This window comes from Saccoglossus kowalevskii, chromosome 18, assembly GCF_978046115.1.
Source record: "Saccoglossus kowalevskii chromosome 18, keSacKowa6.1, whole genome shotgun sequence".
In the NCBI taxonomy this organism is placed as follows: Eukaryota; Metazoa; Hemichordata; class Enteropneusta; family Harrimaniidae; genus Saccoglossus; species Saccoglossus kowalevskii.
The window spans coordinates 11,052,355-11,066,785 of record NC_140658.1 but is presented as its reverse complement, the minus strand read 5'-3'; the positions used below and the strand labels follow the sequence as shown (position 1 = coordinate 11,066,785).

The window sequence follows — 14,431 nt, the reverse complement described above, 5'->3', positions numbered from 1 at the left end:
GATGGCACGACTGAGTAAAATACTTCTTACATTGCGTGCACTGAAACCCCTTTTCCATGGACTGCACACATTTAGGTTCTCTGTTAGTTTTGTCAACACCTCTACTGGTATCTGGCTGTGATGGCATTTTGCAATCAGTATTTACTTCCATTATGAGGTTATATAAGTATAGCTGAGTGAACGGGTTAGAATGCAGTATGAAGGTAATCTTATTCGATGTGGTCAGTTTGAAATATACTAGATTGTAATAAAACAACAAAACTCAGCAAGCAATCACATTACACATTTTACGCCAATGAACTAATATGTAATTCTAATATCGCACATTTAAATTGTGTTGTTGTTTTCATTAATAATTCAAAGCATACCATGTGACATTGAAAGCATAATTCTCCATGCATATATGTTGGTAACTTTCATATAAATTTTCAGTGAGTATATAAGTGTTTAGGAATTTGTATCACTTCTCTGGAAATCTTGAAAATCTTGGGAAATGAAATGTACTACATTGTAATCCAGGGCTTCATTGTGTGAAGTGTTCTTCATCTATAAATTGGCAGCAAGTTCAGTTTTCATCTACAAAATAACAGAATGAAACAATATAACAAAATATATTTGGAGTGCAACATCATGAAATGATGGATATCTAACTGCAGTTTACCATGTCTGTATGTGCTTCTACATAGCCTAGCCTTAACCTATCAAAATATTATTAACTGGCATTGTAGAATATTAGCTGACAAGAATGATTCCAGCATAATAAGCGGGTCTAGCTCGAATGCTAGTTTTCTATGTGTCTCTACAGAACCTAGGATAAAGTGGAATGTATCTAAATAAAAATACGGTGTGATAACAATGCAGCCTATCTATCTATAATACAACATTTCTATGTGTCTCTACAGAGTTTATCAACATAGCTACATGTAAATACTATTTAGAGATAACGTATCAATGTATAAGTATTATGTGATCACAAAGCAGCATATCTAGCTAATTTTCTGTGTGTCTCAGAGTCCACGAAAATAGCTACATGTGATACAATAAAAAATAAAAATAAAAGGAAGGTGTGATATCAGAGCAGCCTACATAGCTAGAATGCTAGTTATATACGTTTCTGTTTAGAGCCTGGAATATTACCTACATGTAGATACAATGTATTAAAGATCGACATGGTATATAAACAGGCGCGGGCGGAGTTTATTATTCAAATAAAGTTGCCCTCGCCAACATCAACAATGGTGTCTAAAAGCTCCACAAAAAATACGAGCATTATATTTTCTATTTTTTAAACGTAAGTGGCGCCATGATGGTAGTTATAAATAAAATAAAAAGGATTGAATTTGGCAGGTAGACCATTTACTTTTGCCGGAAAAATGGGTTTCAAAAGCGTCGAGTTTCGAATTTGCCGGCACTGTAAGCCCCACCCACATCGTTTTCAAAATGCCTACTTTGAATATGAGGTGAAATAAACGCCACTAGTGCGTTGCTGATACATACAATGGAATGAATTACAAGAAAGAAAACAGAGGTTGTCAAAACCAGACAGAATATAAAGTGTATGTCTGAAAACACAGACGATGGTTGAAGTCAACTTGTCCACGATAAACGGCATTCATAAGCCGTTCCTAACAATTTTGCCTGTAGTTATGATATACTAGTATATGCACTCGAGGTACATTTTTATTTATTCAACAATCTTCGCTCACTGCGCTCATCAGGAAAAGTCCACACGATTGTGTGTGGTCGATCGACAATCTCATTCCATTCACGGTTATTAGTAATCGTGTTCAATGTAGAATCGCTTGGAATGAAATGCTATGCGCATGTCATGAAAAACAATCAACAATTTGTTGATGCTTTCCACATGACTATTACAGTAAAAGTATGACATGATGTGATATCAGATCAGCCTCCATAGTTAGAATGCTAGTTATCAACGTTTCTGTTTAGAGCCTGGAATATTACCTACATGTAAACGCAATGTATTAAAGTAAAAGTATGGTGTGATATCAGAGCAGCCTATCTAGCTAGAATGCTAGTTTTCTATGTGTTTTTCAGTGCCTACAATATTACCTACACTTAGATGTAATGTATTAAAGTAAAAGTATGATGTGATATCAGAGCAGCCTATCTAGCTAGAATGTTAGTTTTCTATGTGTCTTTGTTAAACCTAGAATATTACATACATGTAAATACAATGCACTAAAGTAAAAGTATTGTATAATGTGATCGGCTTAGCTTACTAGAATGCTCGTTATATATTTGACTTTCTAGAGCCTGGTTTATTACCTACATGTAGACGCAATGTATTAAAGTTAAAGTATGGTGTGATATCAGAGCAGCTTAACTAGCCAAAATGCTAGTTATCTATGTGTCTTTTTAAAGCCTGGAATACTACCTACATGTAGATGCATTGCATTAAAGTAAAAGTATGGTGTGATGTAATAGGCTATCTAGCTAGAATGTTCATTATATATGTCTTTTTAGAGCCTGTAATGTTACATATATGTAGATACAATGTATTACAGTAATAGTATGGTGTGATACAATAGCAGACTATATAGCTAGAATTAGGCAGAGTGTTTTCAACCCATCTATTCACATAGTTCATACCCACCATAGACTCATGTCAGTCAAAATTATCTGCGATTCAGCCAACGACAGAGAAAGAAATCTAGGTCAGGGGAAGCCCCATGACCTCATAGATTTTCTTCCACAGTAGGGACCTTGTGTCTATGTTGGGTAAGAACTGTGTGAATAGGCGGGTTGAAAACCCTCTGCCTAAATTCACTACGTTCAATTACCCACCATAGACTCCAGTCAGAATGACCATTTTGAACTGTAGGTAGAGTCAGATGCCGAAAGTTGGTGGGTTCCCATGCAAAAAAGAGTGCCCCAGCCCGGCACAATATTCCCTACTTACGACTACCACCTAGATAAGACCAGTGACGGTGTCTTAACTTGACAGTGTCGTGCCCATAACACAGCAACTGCAGAAAGGGTGACGGGGTTGCCCAAGGATGCTAGACCCAAACCCAGATGTTTGGGTGACTAGCATTCCAAAGAAAAAGAGGCTGAAACAGTTCTGCATGAGGGCATAGGCCGAAAACGAGACCTGGACATGTCCAAGAAGTGCTGACAGGAGAAACTTCTCTGCACAAATCTGTAGCAGAGACTACTCTTTCCCCTATGCGCAGTGATCCATATGTTCATCTGGGCTTGGTCAGTACCCAAAGTCTTACCCACTAGATTGGGACCCACCTTAAAAGGAACTTCCTCAATGGTTTGGGAGTCTCTTTGGTAATAACTGGTAAACCCGTTTACGTTCTCCAGAAGCCCGCCCTCAGTATATGCTAGAGGGGGGCACCTGATGTAAGAGCCAATGATTCAGCGATCGCACAAAGCCCATGTGCTCGTACTCTGTGTCTCTCTAGACCCTGTGTCTGGATGCCAGATGGTCACCTTGCACACTGTCGCAGTGATCCACCTGGAAATGGAAGTCGGGAGACAGTTCTGTCCTGCTTACCCTGGTCATAACATATAAACATGTGCTTGCTGCCATGCCTTGATTCCTTAGTATGATTCTCGTAGTAACTCAACACTCGAACTGGGCATAGAGGCAATTCTCGATGGTGGGTGACAAGGTCAATGGTCGCTGCATATGACAAGCCCAACTCGTCAAACAAATGGATGAAAATGTCAGCTACATGGCCAACAGAGAGATGGCATGGATCAATCTCCCTTCCACTACACCAACGTACGCCTGCCATTTTAGGACGTAGGCTGCATTGGTGGAATCCCTATTTGCCCTGGCCAGAACGTTGGCAGCTCGCTCAGATAAACCTGAGCAAGTCAACTGAGAGCCTTGATGGTGTGAGTGGTACACCGCTGGGCGCATTTGCAGTGCGCCACCTGGTCGGGACAGCAGATCTGGTAAGTCCGGAAGCACTACTGGTGTTTCGACTAACATTTCCAACAGTAGTGGAAATCAGGCCTTGCTTGGTACGCTGGGCGCCCCTGTGTCAAAATACAGGTGCGCTCTTGTCGAGGTTTCTCCAGTACCTGGTGAATAACGGGAATGGAGGAAAGTCGCACACAACAATGTTGGCCTATGGGATCAACATTGCGTCCATGGCCCAGGCTTGACAAGAGTGTCACATACGTCGGGAGCCTGGCATTCCAGGGTGTGGTGAATGGGTCTAACTTTGGATCGTCCCATCACCGAAAAATTCTTGAGGCTACCCCATGGGGTATCTGCCACTCTGTATTCTGGAGACGGAGCTGCCGTGATAGGGCGTCCGCTTGACTGTTCCACACGCCTGGAAGATGGTGTGCAGCTGGCTCCACAATGTATTCCAGGTACCAAATGAGAATGTGCTCCACCAGAACTGTGTTGTCCGTGTGAAGCACGACTCTGTGGCCTAAAAGTATGGTTATAAAGTGTATCAGTGCTAAGTGCACTGCTTTCAGTTCGAGCCAATTGATATGGCTGCCCTGAACCCAATGCAGGGCTTGTTCGTCCAATAGGTGTGCTCTCCAACCTGTGAGGGAGGCATCTGTTATCAAAGTCATAGCCATGGCGAGTAGGTCTGTTCCCATAGGTGAACCCAGTGCTGCAACCAAGTATGCTGTACCGGGCGGCTGCATAACACAGCTTGGGCAACTACCCAGTGAACTGAGGTGATCAACAATGCGTTCCAGTGAAACCGCCACAAACTCGAAATGTGAGCGGTACCACTCTGCTCTCAGGGCATGGATTGTTTCCGACTGAACTGCTGAAATATTCTATTAATGAGGCCATTTTGACCGTCCCACCAAACCAACAATTTGTGGTACCGGGGACGAGGGAGTAACTAAGAGATCTGGTCTGGCGTGAGATTTGGCTCCAGAATCTGATGGCTCCGGTCCCAAACACTGCATCGGCTGGGTAGAGCTTGGTCCAGTGGAAAGGGTTAAGAATGATATTACCCCACCCTAGGGACTTAGGCCTCTATTCCGCAAGAGACCAAGGTCTGCCCATCAACACCGTCTGTGCATTCCCACTGCATCCAGCACCCAGCCGGACCAGGAGAGTTAGGAGTTGGTGTTGCTTGGATCCCACTGTCTGAATCCCAGAAGCGACAGCACTACCAAGAGTGACAGCTTCAGGATTGAGGATGAGGGTCAAGCATCAGATCACTTGGATCAATGTTTCCCACATCACTCCCTGGCATGATTCACGGAGTCGTTGAAAAGAACAAACTCCAAAGGACCGCCCAAGGTTGCACCAACCGATTCAGATATCGCCTAACCCCCCTCATTTTTCAAAAAAAAAGTGAGCAAAGTTGTGTCCGAGACACCTCTGATGGCAGGGTCGGTCCCCTCAGGGAGTGTCTTCAGGATCTCGCTCGAGGAGTGTCTCGTAATGGAGGCAGGACACAGGAATAAAATAATCCCTTGTCACTGGATCCAACCGATGATCCCTGGCTGGCAGAGTGCAGGGGGGTACTAAACCAATATCATGCCCTGCTTGGTCCCCTTCGAAATCGGAGGCCTGACAGCCAAACCCTCCCCCGCCACTGGTTGACAAGGTCTCAGCTGAGACCCGGTACCACCAGCTTGTGTCCCACATTAAACAAGTCATGAATGACACTGCCTTCGCTAGTTGTCATTCTAAAGTTGCATGGACATAAATTGGCAAACGTGATTTCTATGGCATTTTCAAGTTTATAGCACTCTCCATCCAGGTCAGCATTATTCTCAGCAAGGAAACCAGATAGCACCAAACCAGTACAACATGTAAAATGAAGTATACAAATCAGATCTGCAAATATGTAGAGTCAGTGTTGTGTCTGTTTGGATAAACTAGTTTGTGGCCCTGGATTAGTTTCAATATCTCTAATAAGGACAAGATTACTTCTCATACGACAATGATACAAATAAAGTGCAAAAATCAAGAAAAATATTATCAAGTTTTTATTATCATACATTAATATTAACAAATCGTGTGAAATTTTATGTACAGAGAAACACATATTTATGCTTTGATTGACAGAACTTCTCAAAGTAAAAAAAAGAGGACCTGCGAAACTTTATACAATTGTAAGACACACAGTGAATAGTACCGGTATGTTTTTGTAATACATGCAGTTCCAGTGGCTTTGCTTTCTGAGAAACAAATCTGGCTCTGCACCTGAAAAAAGAAGAAGAACATTTAGTCAAAAGTAAGCAGAGGTTGTAGCATATGTGCTCCCATTGGCTGTTAGATTTAATTAAAAAATGATATTTGAGTTTTTTAGTACGAAAAAATATTACTTAATAAATTTATACCAGCCAGAAAGAAATTGCAGTTCACACTGTACTATTTTAAACATGTTCTACCAAAATCTAGGATGAACTAATTCACCAGTTTGTTTCCACTCTACAAAGTTGTCAAATTAATATTCACGGGATTCTGCAAAAATAAAATATTAAGAATGTGCAAAAAGCCAGAGTACTTGTGTTTTCAATTTCATTAAAATCTGACCAGGGATATGCAGAACATTTCACTTGAGCTGAACCAAATGGATGCCAAGCTATCAAAAGAAATAAAAAAAAACTATTGAGAAAAACACAAAAAAATACATTTAATATAAAAGCAGATAGAAGTGCATAAAAAACTAATCAGCAGAGGTAGTGATCATGTAACCTAAGTGTATGTCAAATTTTTGTTGAACTGGATTGCATTGTCTCAGATTGGCTGCTAATTTGCATATTAATTTGCATACTAATTACCATATTGTAGTTGTATTAAAATAATATATAAAATAATATCCGGAGTTTAAAAAAAAAAATATGACTATTAAGTCAACATCATTAAAATTGAGGATTACGTGAATTTGACCCCCTCCCATAATATTGTTTCACATATCCCTTAAAAACATGGCCGCCGTTAAATCCATCTCAATCGAGGTCCGTAATTTACTTTCCTGCTCATAATGGAGATAAATTATGGAAGCTAAACATTGAAATTGCCACCCTGACTTCAGTACCGAAATAAATAGCTGATTGGGAAAATATGTCTCTGTTGACAGAGGTTCAATTTACCAATAAACTTCAACACCGCATGGAGCATGGAGGTCCCGGTCACGAGTGTAGTAACGCACTCGGGTATCATATTTACTTCAAAGGTAATTTAAAAGTGATGATAGATTCATTGATATTGAATTACAGTACTTTTCAATTTCATCATTGTTTTCAAGCAGTCACGGTTGGCCGATCTTGACTTGTGTTTTTTCTCGATGATTCTAGTCTAATATGTCGTCACGAAACCAATGAACACCGGAAATAGCAATCGTACATAACAGAATCACGATCAGCGTGTTCTAAACCTTTATGTTTTTATTATTCCAGTATTTTATATGTCAAACGTTATTCCCAAGCCTCCTAAATGACGAGATAAACTTTCGATTTACACGTTTCATAACCAGTTCTTGAACTAATAGCAGGACTGTTTTTCTGGCAAAGTGTGACACTGTGCGATCGCTAGTTTCTCACTAAAGTCAGGACACAAAAGGATAAATCAAAGTTCATAATAAATACCATAAGCACAGTTTCTTAACTTTGAGATAGAATTTAATCTATATAAGCCTTGTGCAAAGTAAGATACAGTCCCGGAATACAATATCCTCAGACGAAATTGACGCCGATTTCCTCAGCGGTTAGACTGGCGCATGCGCAATACGGTATGTCAGTTCTCTTGCGAGATGTCGTTAAAACTCGGATTTTTCCGGCAAATTTCGGCATTTGTACTAGTAAAATGTTGAAAATCACAGAAAAACACAATGAAACTTTGGCGAATCAAAGAAATACTTGGGCGTGTATATGTATGGCATTGAGGATTTGAGAATTACATTTGCACCAACTTGGAAAAAAATTGGACAGAGCATATCAAAGTTATAAGAGGTAAAAGACAGACGAACGGACGGACGGACAGAACCCAATCTATAAGCCTTCGGCAGACTTCGTCTGCGAAGGCTAAAAATTATGGGAAGGTCGCACTGGGAACAGGTGGATCCCAGGAGGAGCATCCCTAGCACACGAATATCGCTTGCTGGTGTGCTTCTTCGATTTGCTGAACAAGGAGCAACTGCAACCTGCTCCACCTGCATTTGGTCTACCTGACCTGCAAGCGAAGCAATTCCCGGCAGGTCCTCAACCAAAGCCTGAATCTCATAGGCAAACTCCAGCATGCTGTGAGGAGTCCACAAAGGAACCCGTTACAGGACCCACAGGAGCAACAAGCTGCAGGGCACAGCCTCACCATTGTATGATCGGACAAAGCTCGGCCTGCATTAGCAGACTGCAATGATGTCCTCCGATTAGGAGGGTGGGGGATGAGAAACCGTGGATCCACTGTTGGTACCGATAAACAGATAGAAGGACTTTCGTTCATGCTAGCATTCCACTCACTCACTCTTACACGGCCCCGAACTGAACGATCAATGCGTTCAGTCTCGGCAACACGCACACGATCCTTAAAAAACATTCCAGACCTCAAAATCAGTTGGTGTCAACCTCAGTTGGTTTACACAATTTTGTGACAAAACCCCTAACTCCAAATGTATTTCAAGCACAGATGATGTTCGCTATTGAGATTACTAATTCGGATACTCAAAGGCAATTGCTGCATGACCTAATCAGTTCTGGGGAACAAACGAGGAGATCAATGGACTGCTCCCTCTTCCTGTCCATTTTGAAAACCACACTAGTAAAATGAACAAGGCATGCATGAGTGAAACAAATTTACAGTTAAAAGCAGACACAAAATAACCCGACAACATGGTCGAATGCATCATCAGAGTTCTTTTGCACACACACAAAATAATTCACGGGCCCCAACATATGATAAAAACTACGTCTACTGTTACCAACGGTTCACAGCTTCTTCAGAAATCTCAGTCGAAAAACTGGAGACTGAATCACACTGTTTTTTGCTACGATGCTCACTTGATGTGGAGAAAAACAGAAGTGATCATAAGGCAAAATAGTGTCGTCTGCTTTGCCTCGGTCATGTGGTTCGTGATGTGGAAGAAAAATATATGAAGTCATGGGGCTTTCCCTGACATAGATTTTTGTCTTCGTCCTTGGTTGAATGGCAGATTAATGCCTACATTTTGACTGACCAGAGTCTATGGTGGTAATTGAACGTAGTGCTTGCTTGTTTTCTCCGTGTCTTTACAGAACCATGGATAATATACAATGTAGATGCAACATATCAAAGTAAAAGTATGGTGTGATATCAGAGCGGCCTATCTAGTTAGAATACTAATTTCATGTGTGTCACTGCAGAACCAATATGTAGATACAATGCAATGCAGATGTAAAAGTGTTGTGATATCTTTCTATAGAACGCTAGTTTTCTATGTATTCACAAACCTAGCATGATAGCTACATGTGGATAAAATATTGGTGGAATGTATGCAAGTAGAATAAGACATAACCATCTACATGTATACATATTTAAAATTACCGAAATGAACTACACTTACCTGAAGTGGATTCTGCATGTGAAACCTTTACTCAGTACACTATACAAACTGATTCTAACCAAAATATATATCTATGTTAAAAGAGTATAAAAGATTATGTTGTTATGAAAGGAATTCAAAAATGTATGGTAATAAAAACAAGTGTTTAGCGTGCCAAGAGTGGCGAATAATTCGCCTCATATTTAGCAAGCAATTTGCTTAATTTATTTTTAAGTACAAATAGCACTTTTATATTCAACACCAGAATTAGTATTACTTGAATTTTATTTTTCAAATCAGATGTTGGTCACTACGAGATTTCTGAAGTATCGTAAGCATATTATACATTTTGGCATAAATTTTCTATATTTCATTTACAATTTATTTTCAACATTTCCTTCAAATATGTTGTTTTTGACATTGAAATGATCATCCATTTACGTAACAGACTAATATACATATACATGTTGAACTAATTGAACTTAGCTGCTTTCTGACTTATAGAACAATAATCAATTGAAATTATTAACAATAGAAATGGTTTTGAGCGTGGCATTGACCACCAATCATGACAGTGCCACACACTGTTTATAGCCTTGGGAAAACACTGATTACACACAAATGATTAATAATAATGCAAAAAATCATCAAAACTACAACGAGTTCATAGATTTGAATGATGAACACAAGTCAATGTTATAACCCAGTCTCCAACATTCTACAGTGAAACACATTAGTTAATTAAAATATGATACATAAATATATTAGTTATATTGTTAATTGCTTACAATTGTATACGATTCTTATTAGTAGTTTTGAAAAAAAATCACAACTTTGAAATCATCATTACAATTGGGGTGTGAATTATGTAAATTTGACCCCTTCTGTCACTAAGCCTTTGTTTTACTGCTCCTATAATAGCGTTGAACATGTAGTGGTAATTTGCATACCACATATCTACTGAAAAACGTGGTTAGGAAGTATCCATCTCAGTCGGAGATTGTTAATTATTTTCCTACTCAAATTGAAGGTTAATTGTGCTTGCTAAACAATTAAACCGTACTCTTGACCTAATCAGTGAGCAAATATATGGCTGAATATTAAAATGTGTCTCTGGTGACAGAAGCTTCTGTTTACCGATAAACATCCGTTATTGTGTCTAGTCTTCCATGGGCAACGATGGAGGTCGGCCACAGATGAAATCATTTCCCCAGCACTCTCGGGTAACACCTTTACTTCAAAGCTAATTCAAAAGTGATGGTAGATCAATTGATAGTTAATTACTTCTCAATTTTATCATTTCCTTTCAAGCAGTCTCGGTTTTAGTCCATTTTGTTGTCATATTTATTTTCTTTCTACTTTTGAACGCAAGTTGTTAAATTGAGAAGAAAATATCAACGAATATTTGAGACTTATTATGGTGTAAATAACTCGTTCAATTAATTTCCGCAATTGCATTAGATTGGATATTTGATGTTGAAAAAAAATGTTAACTCCTGAATTCAAACCCTTAATGAATTCCACATAGGGTATAATACCAATATACCGCAGAGGATATTCCTCTCTTTCCTGAATTGTTTTAGCATACCATTGTGACACTTTAATTTAATATCGAGCAAAACTAACCTTGTTTCTTTCAGGTAACTGTCAGTTTAATTATCATGACCTAGTTTTAAAATCTCGGCCAGGTTGCATGACCTTTGGCTTGACCCGAGTGACTGTATGATCGTTCTGCTTAACAAGCTAGGATTTATTACCGTTATTATCATTATATTATCACTATATTTTTTTTTGTATACAGCAATTCATATATAACGACCCCTATTGAAGAGCATTTTTGTGACATCAGCAATTCGTACGGTGTGGATTTGGATTCTCGAATTGTGCCTGGACTTTTTAGCCAGTGAAAAGAGGTATGTACGACCAAGAAAAAGTGCCATATGCGAGTACCAAGTTGCGAGTCGCAAGTAGCAAAATATGCCATATGCTAGTGGTAAAAACGGCAGATGCAAGTGGTAAAATGTATCATTTGCTAGTAGCAAAAAAGCCCTATGCGAGGGGTAATACAAAGGCCAGGAAAACTGGTGTATGCGAGGGGTGGAGTCATTTGCCAGTTTGCTCAACGGTTGGATTCGTTTGCTTATAATATAATAACGTGCGTAAAAATTGTCTCTCTATCCCGATCAAGCAACGGCAGAAGCTTCTTTGTTTCAATTTGTTTCAATTCAAATTTGATCCGGGTTGCGTGTAAATACATTCCATGTGTGAGGTATGGTTTATTGAAACACTTAAACTTCTCAGAAAGAATTAAAATGGTTACACCAACTGCTAAAACACATATATAAAACATACAAATTTTACAAGAATTACTGTCTAAAGCACGACAATGAGGGACGTTGCTTTGAAACTAGCCATTGTTTCCATTGGCTCGCGTGTGAGTTCCTGTTCAGCGAGTCTACTTGTACTGATGATAACTGTACTTCTATGATTATTTCAACGCTAACATGTCCATTCTTATTTTAACGAAACGTAAAACTTTTTCTACTTGTACAAGTAAAGTGGTTAGGTCGAAGTGTTTAAGGCATTGAGGCTAAGTCTTCTACTAGCATTTACCCGTAAAAATTGTCTCTCTATCCCGATCAAGCAACGGCAGAAGCTTCTTTGTTTCAATTTGTTTCAATTCAAATTTGATCCGGGTTGCGTGTAAATACATTCCATGTGTGAGGTTTGGTTTATTGAAACACTTAAACTTCTCAGAAGGAATTAAAATGGTTACACCGACTGCTAAAACACATATATAAAACATACAAATTTTACAAGAATTACTGTCTGAAGCACGACAATGAGGGACGTCTCGTAAACATGCGGACTTATCACTCAACATGCACTTTATTTCTTTACGTATACTATCAATTCGTGTCAATGTATTTTTATGGAATTGTGTGCTAGTTAACACTTGGGTTGTGGCAAATTTAACACCTCTCCGAGGTGTGACTACTTTTGAAACCTGCCATTGTATTCATTGACACAAGAATTCTGTGACCCTTCTGTGAACACCCGTTTTTACTAACTACAATTATAATTCTATGATTCTTTAATCGCAGACCAAGGGTTCATACTAATTTTACCGAAAGAAAAAACAATGTTCACATGTTATGTGGAGTGTGCTGGCTGGTCATGGCAGTTTATTAAATTATTGTACTGTCACGTTTACTGTGGAGTGTGTGAATAGCAAACATATAGATTCTATGCAAACGACTGAACGAACTTTTTGATATAAGCACTTAAATGAATAATAAACAAAAAGCACTGGAAATAGTAGTTAAAGATGCTGTTATTTGTGACGTTCGCAATGTAATCCGCACACACTGGTCGACTGTAATGTTGAGTACCGGGCGGCATGCGCCGGTTGACACCTAGGCTAAATCGCGTTGACACCTATTTGCTACCATTATTGTAATATATGAATCACCTCTAAAGTAAAAGCCTCAACAGCATCACGCCAATCTTAACCAACCATGTACACATCATTTCATAACCATGGTAAATATTTGATTTTACTGTGATAAAACACATTTGAACCTACGTTATTATATTATAAGCAAACGAATCCAGCCGTTGAGCAAACTGGCAAATGACTCCACCCCACGCATACACCAGTTTTCCTGGCCTTTGTATCACCCCTCGCATAGGGCTTTTTTGCTACTAGCAAATGATACATTTTACCACTCGCGTATGCCGTTTTTACCACTAGCATATGGCATATTTTGCTACTTGCGACTCGCAACTTGGTACTCGCATATGGCACTTTTTCTAGGTCGTACATACCTGGTGTAAACGGATATTGCATGTTCTACTTTCGCAGCCTAATCGCAGTTTTTTCGAAAAACGTCGAAAAAACACAAGAATTAGTAGAAATGTTCCTGTTTTGGGCGGATTATTGATAGAGAATAATGTCTTTATTACAAAAATGTTGAAAAACCGTGAGTTTTTGCCTTAGTTATTTTTTTATCGGCGAAAAACTGCGAACTCGGCCAATTTGGTTGCACAACTTCCCTCTATCATATACACCCAGCGACACCGATGCTAGCCCTGAGTACAGTCCTGTAGGTTGGCCTCCTTCCGCTGATCATTCGGCCCCCACAGTCCTGAGAAGTCGCATAGACCGGGGATTCGACACCCGCCTACAAATTTATGGCGGAGAACCGTTCTGCAGTTTACATGATTGTAACCAGCTAAAACATCTATCGATCAAATCCAGCGATCACAAATACCCTTTTTGTGGCCGAAAAACGAACCTACAGCACTGGAACGTTGGCAAAAACTAGTTTTACGCAACGAAACAACGTTTTGTTTATAAATACGTCAAGAACAAGATGGCGGCGTATACTTTCGGTTGACGTTGGAAAATGTCGATTTGATCGACTAGAGTGGGAAATCTTATGTAATTTCACTTCCAGTTAAGGCATTCAGAATAGTTAGACGTGACGACCTGCTTATTTTTTAACAGCAAAGCTGAATGCCTCTTAAATCGCCCAATACATTCCTTCACAATAGTGTCGAATCCCTGCTCTATGCGACTTCTCAGGACTGTGGGGGCCGAATGATCAGCGGAAGGAGGCCAACCTACAGGACTGTACTCAGGGCTACACCGATGCCAGCTGACTGTGGTTCATACATACATTTTTGCAACAAACGCGATCTGTTCATACATAGTGTTCACAGGTATTATTTAAAATGTCACGAGTTCTATAACTCCACAAACATGAATGTCTGACGAGTATACTTTAATCGTAGATATATATCACTTACTTCGCTCGGAATATTCCTCAATCCTGACATACGCTCGTCCTGTAAAATCGTTTCATGCACTCAATCGCACAATGGCGGTAACCCCGTTGACCTCAAATTAATGCCCTCTATGGTGATGACAACATTTTATT

The 14,431-nt window shown here is 39.5% G+C and overlaps 1 long non-coding RNA gene across 2 annotated transcripts; it reads right to left on the bottom strand.

Annotated features, from left to right (window-relative positions):
* Positions 1-285: 285 nt before the first annotated feature.
* On the bottom strand, positions 286-14,403 carry LOC146731544 (uncharacterized). 2 transcript variants are annotated; one of them, XR_014927001.1, is made up of 3 exons: positions 14,301-14,403; positions 9,510-9,580; positions 286-576 (listed from the first exon to the last, which is right to left on the bottom strand). It is a non-coding gene; the product is annotated as an uncharacterized LOC146731544 (long non-coding RNA). The 2 variants fall into 2 exon arrangements; XR_014927000.1 differs by lacking the exon at positions 286-576 and adding an exon at positions 5,941-6,172.
* Positions 14,404-14,431: the final 28 nt, after the last annotated feature.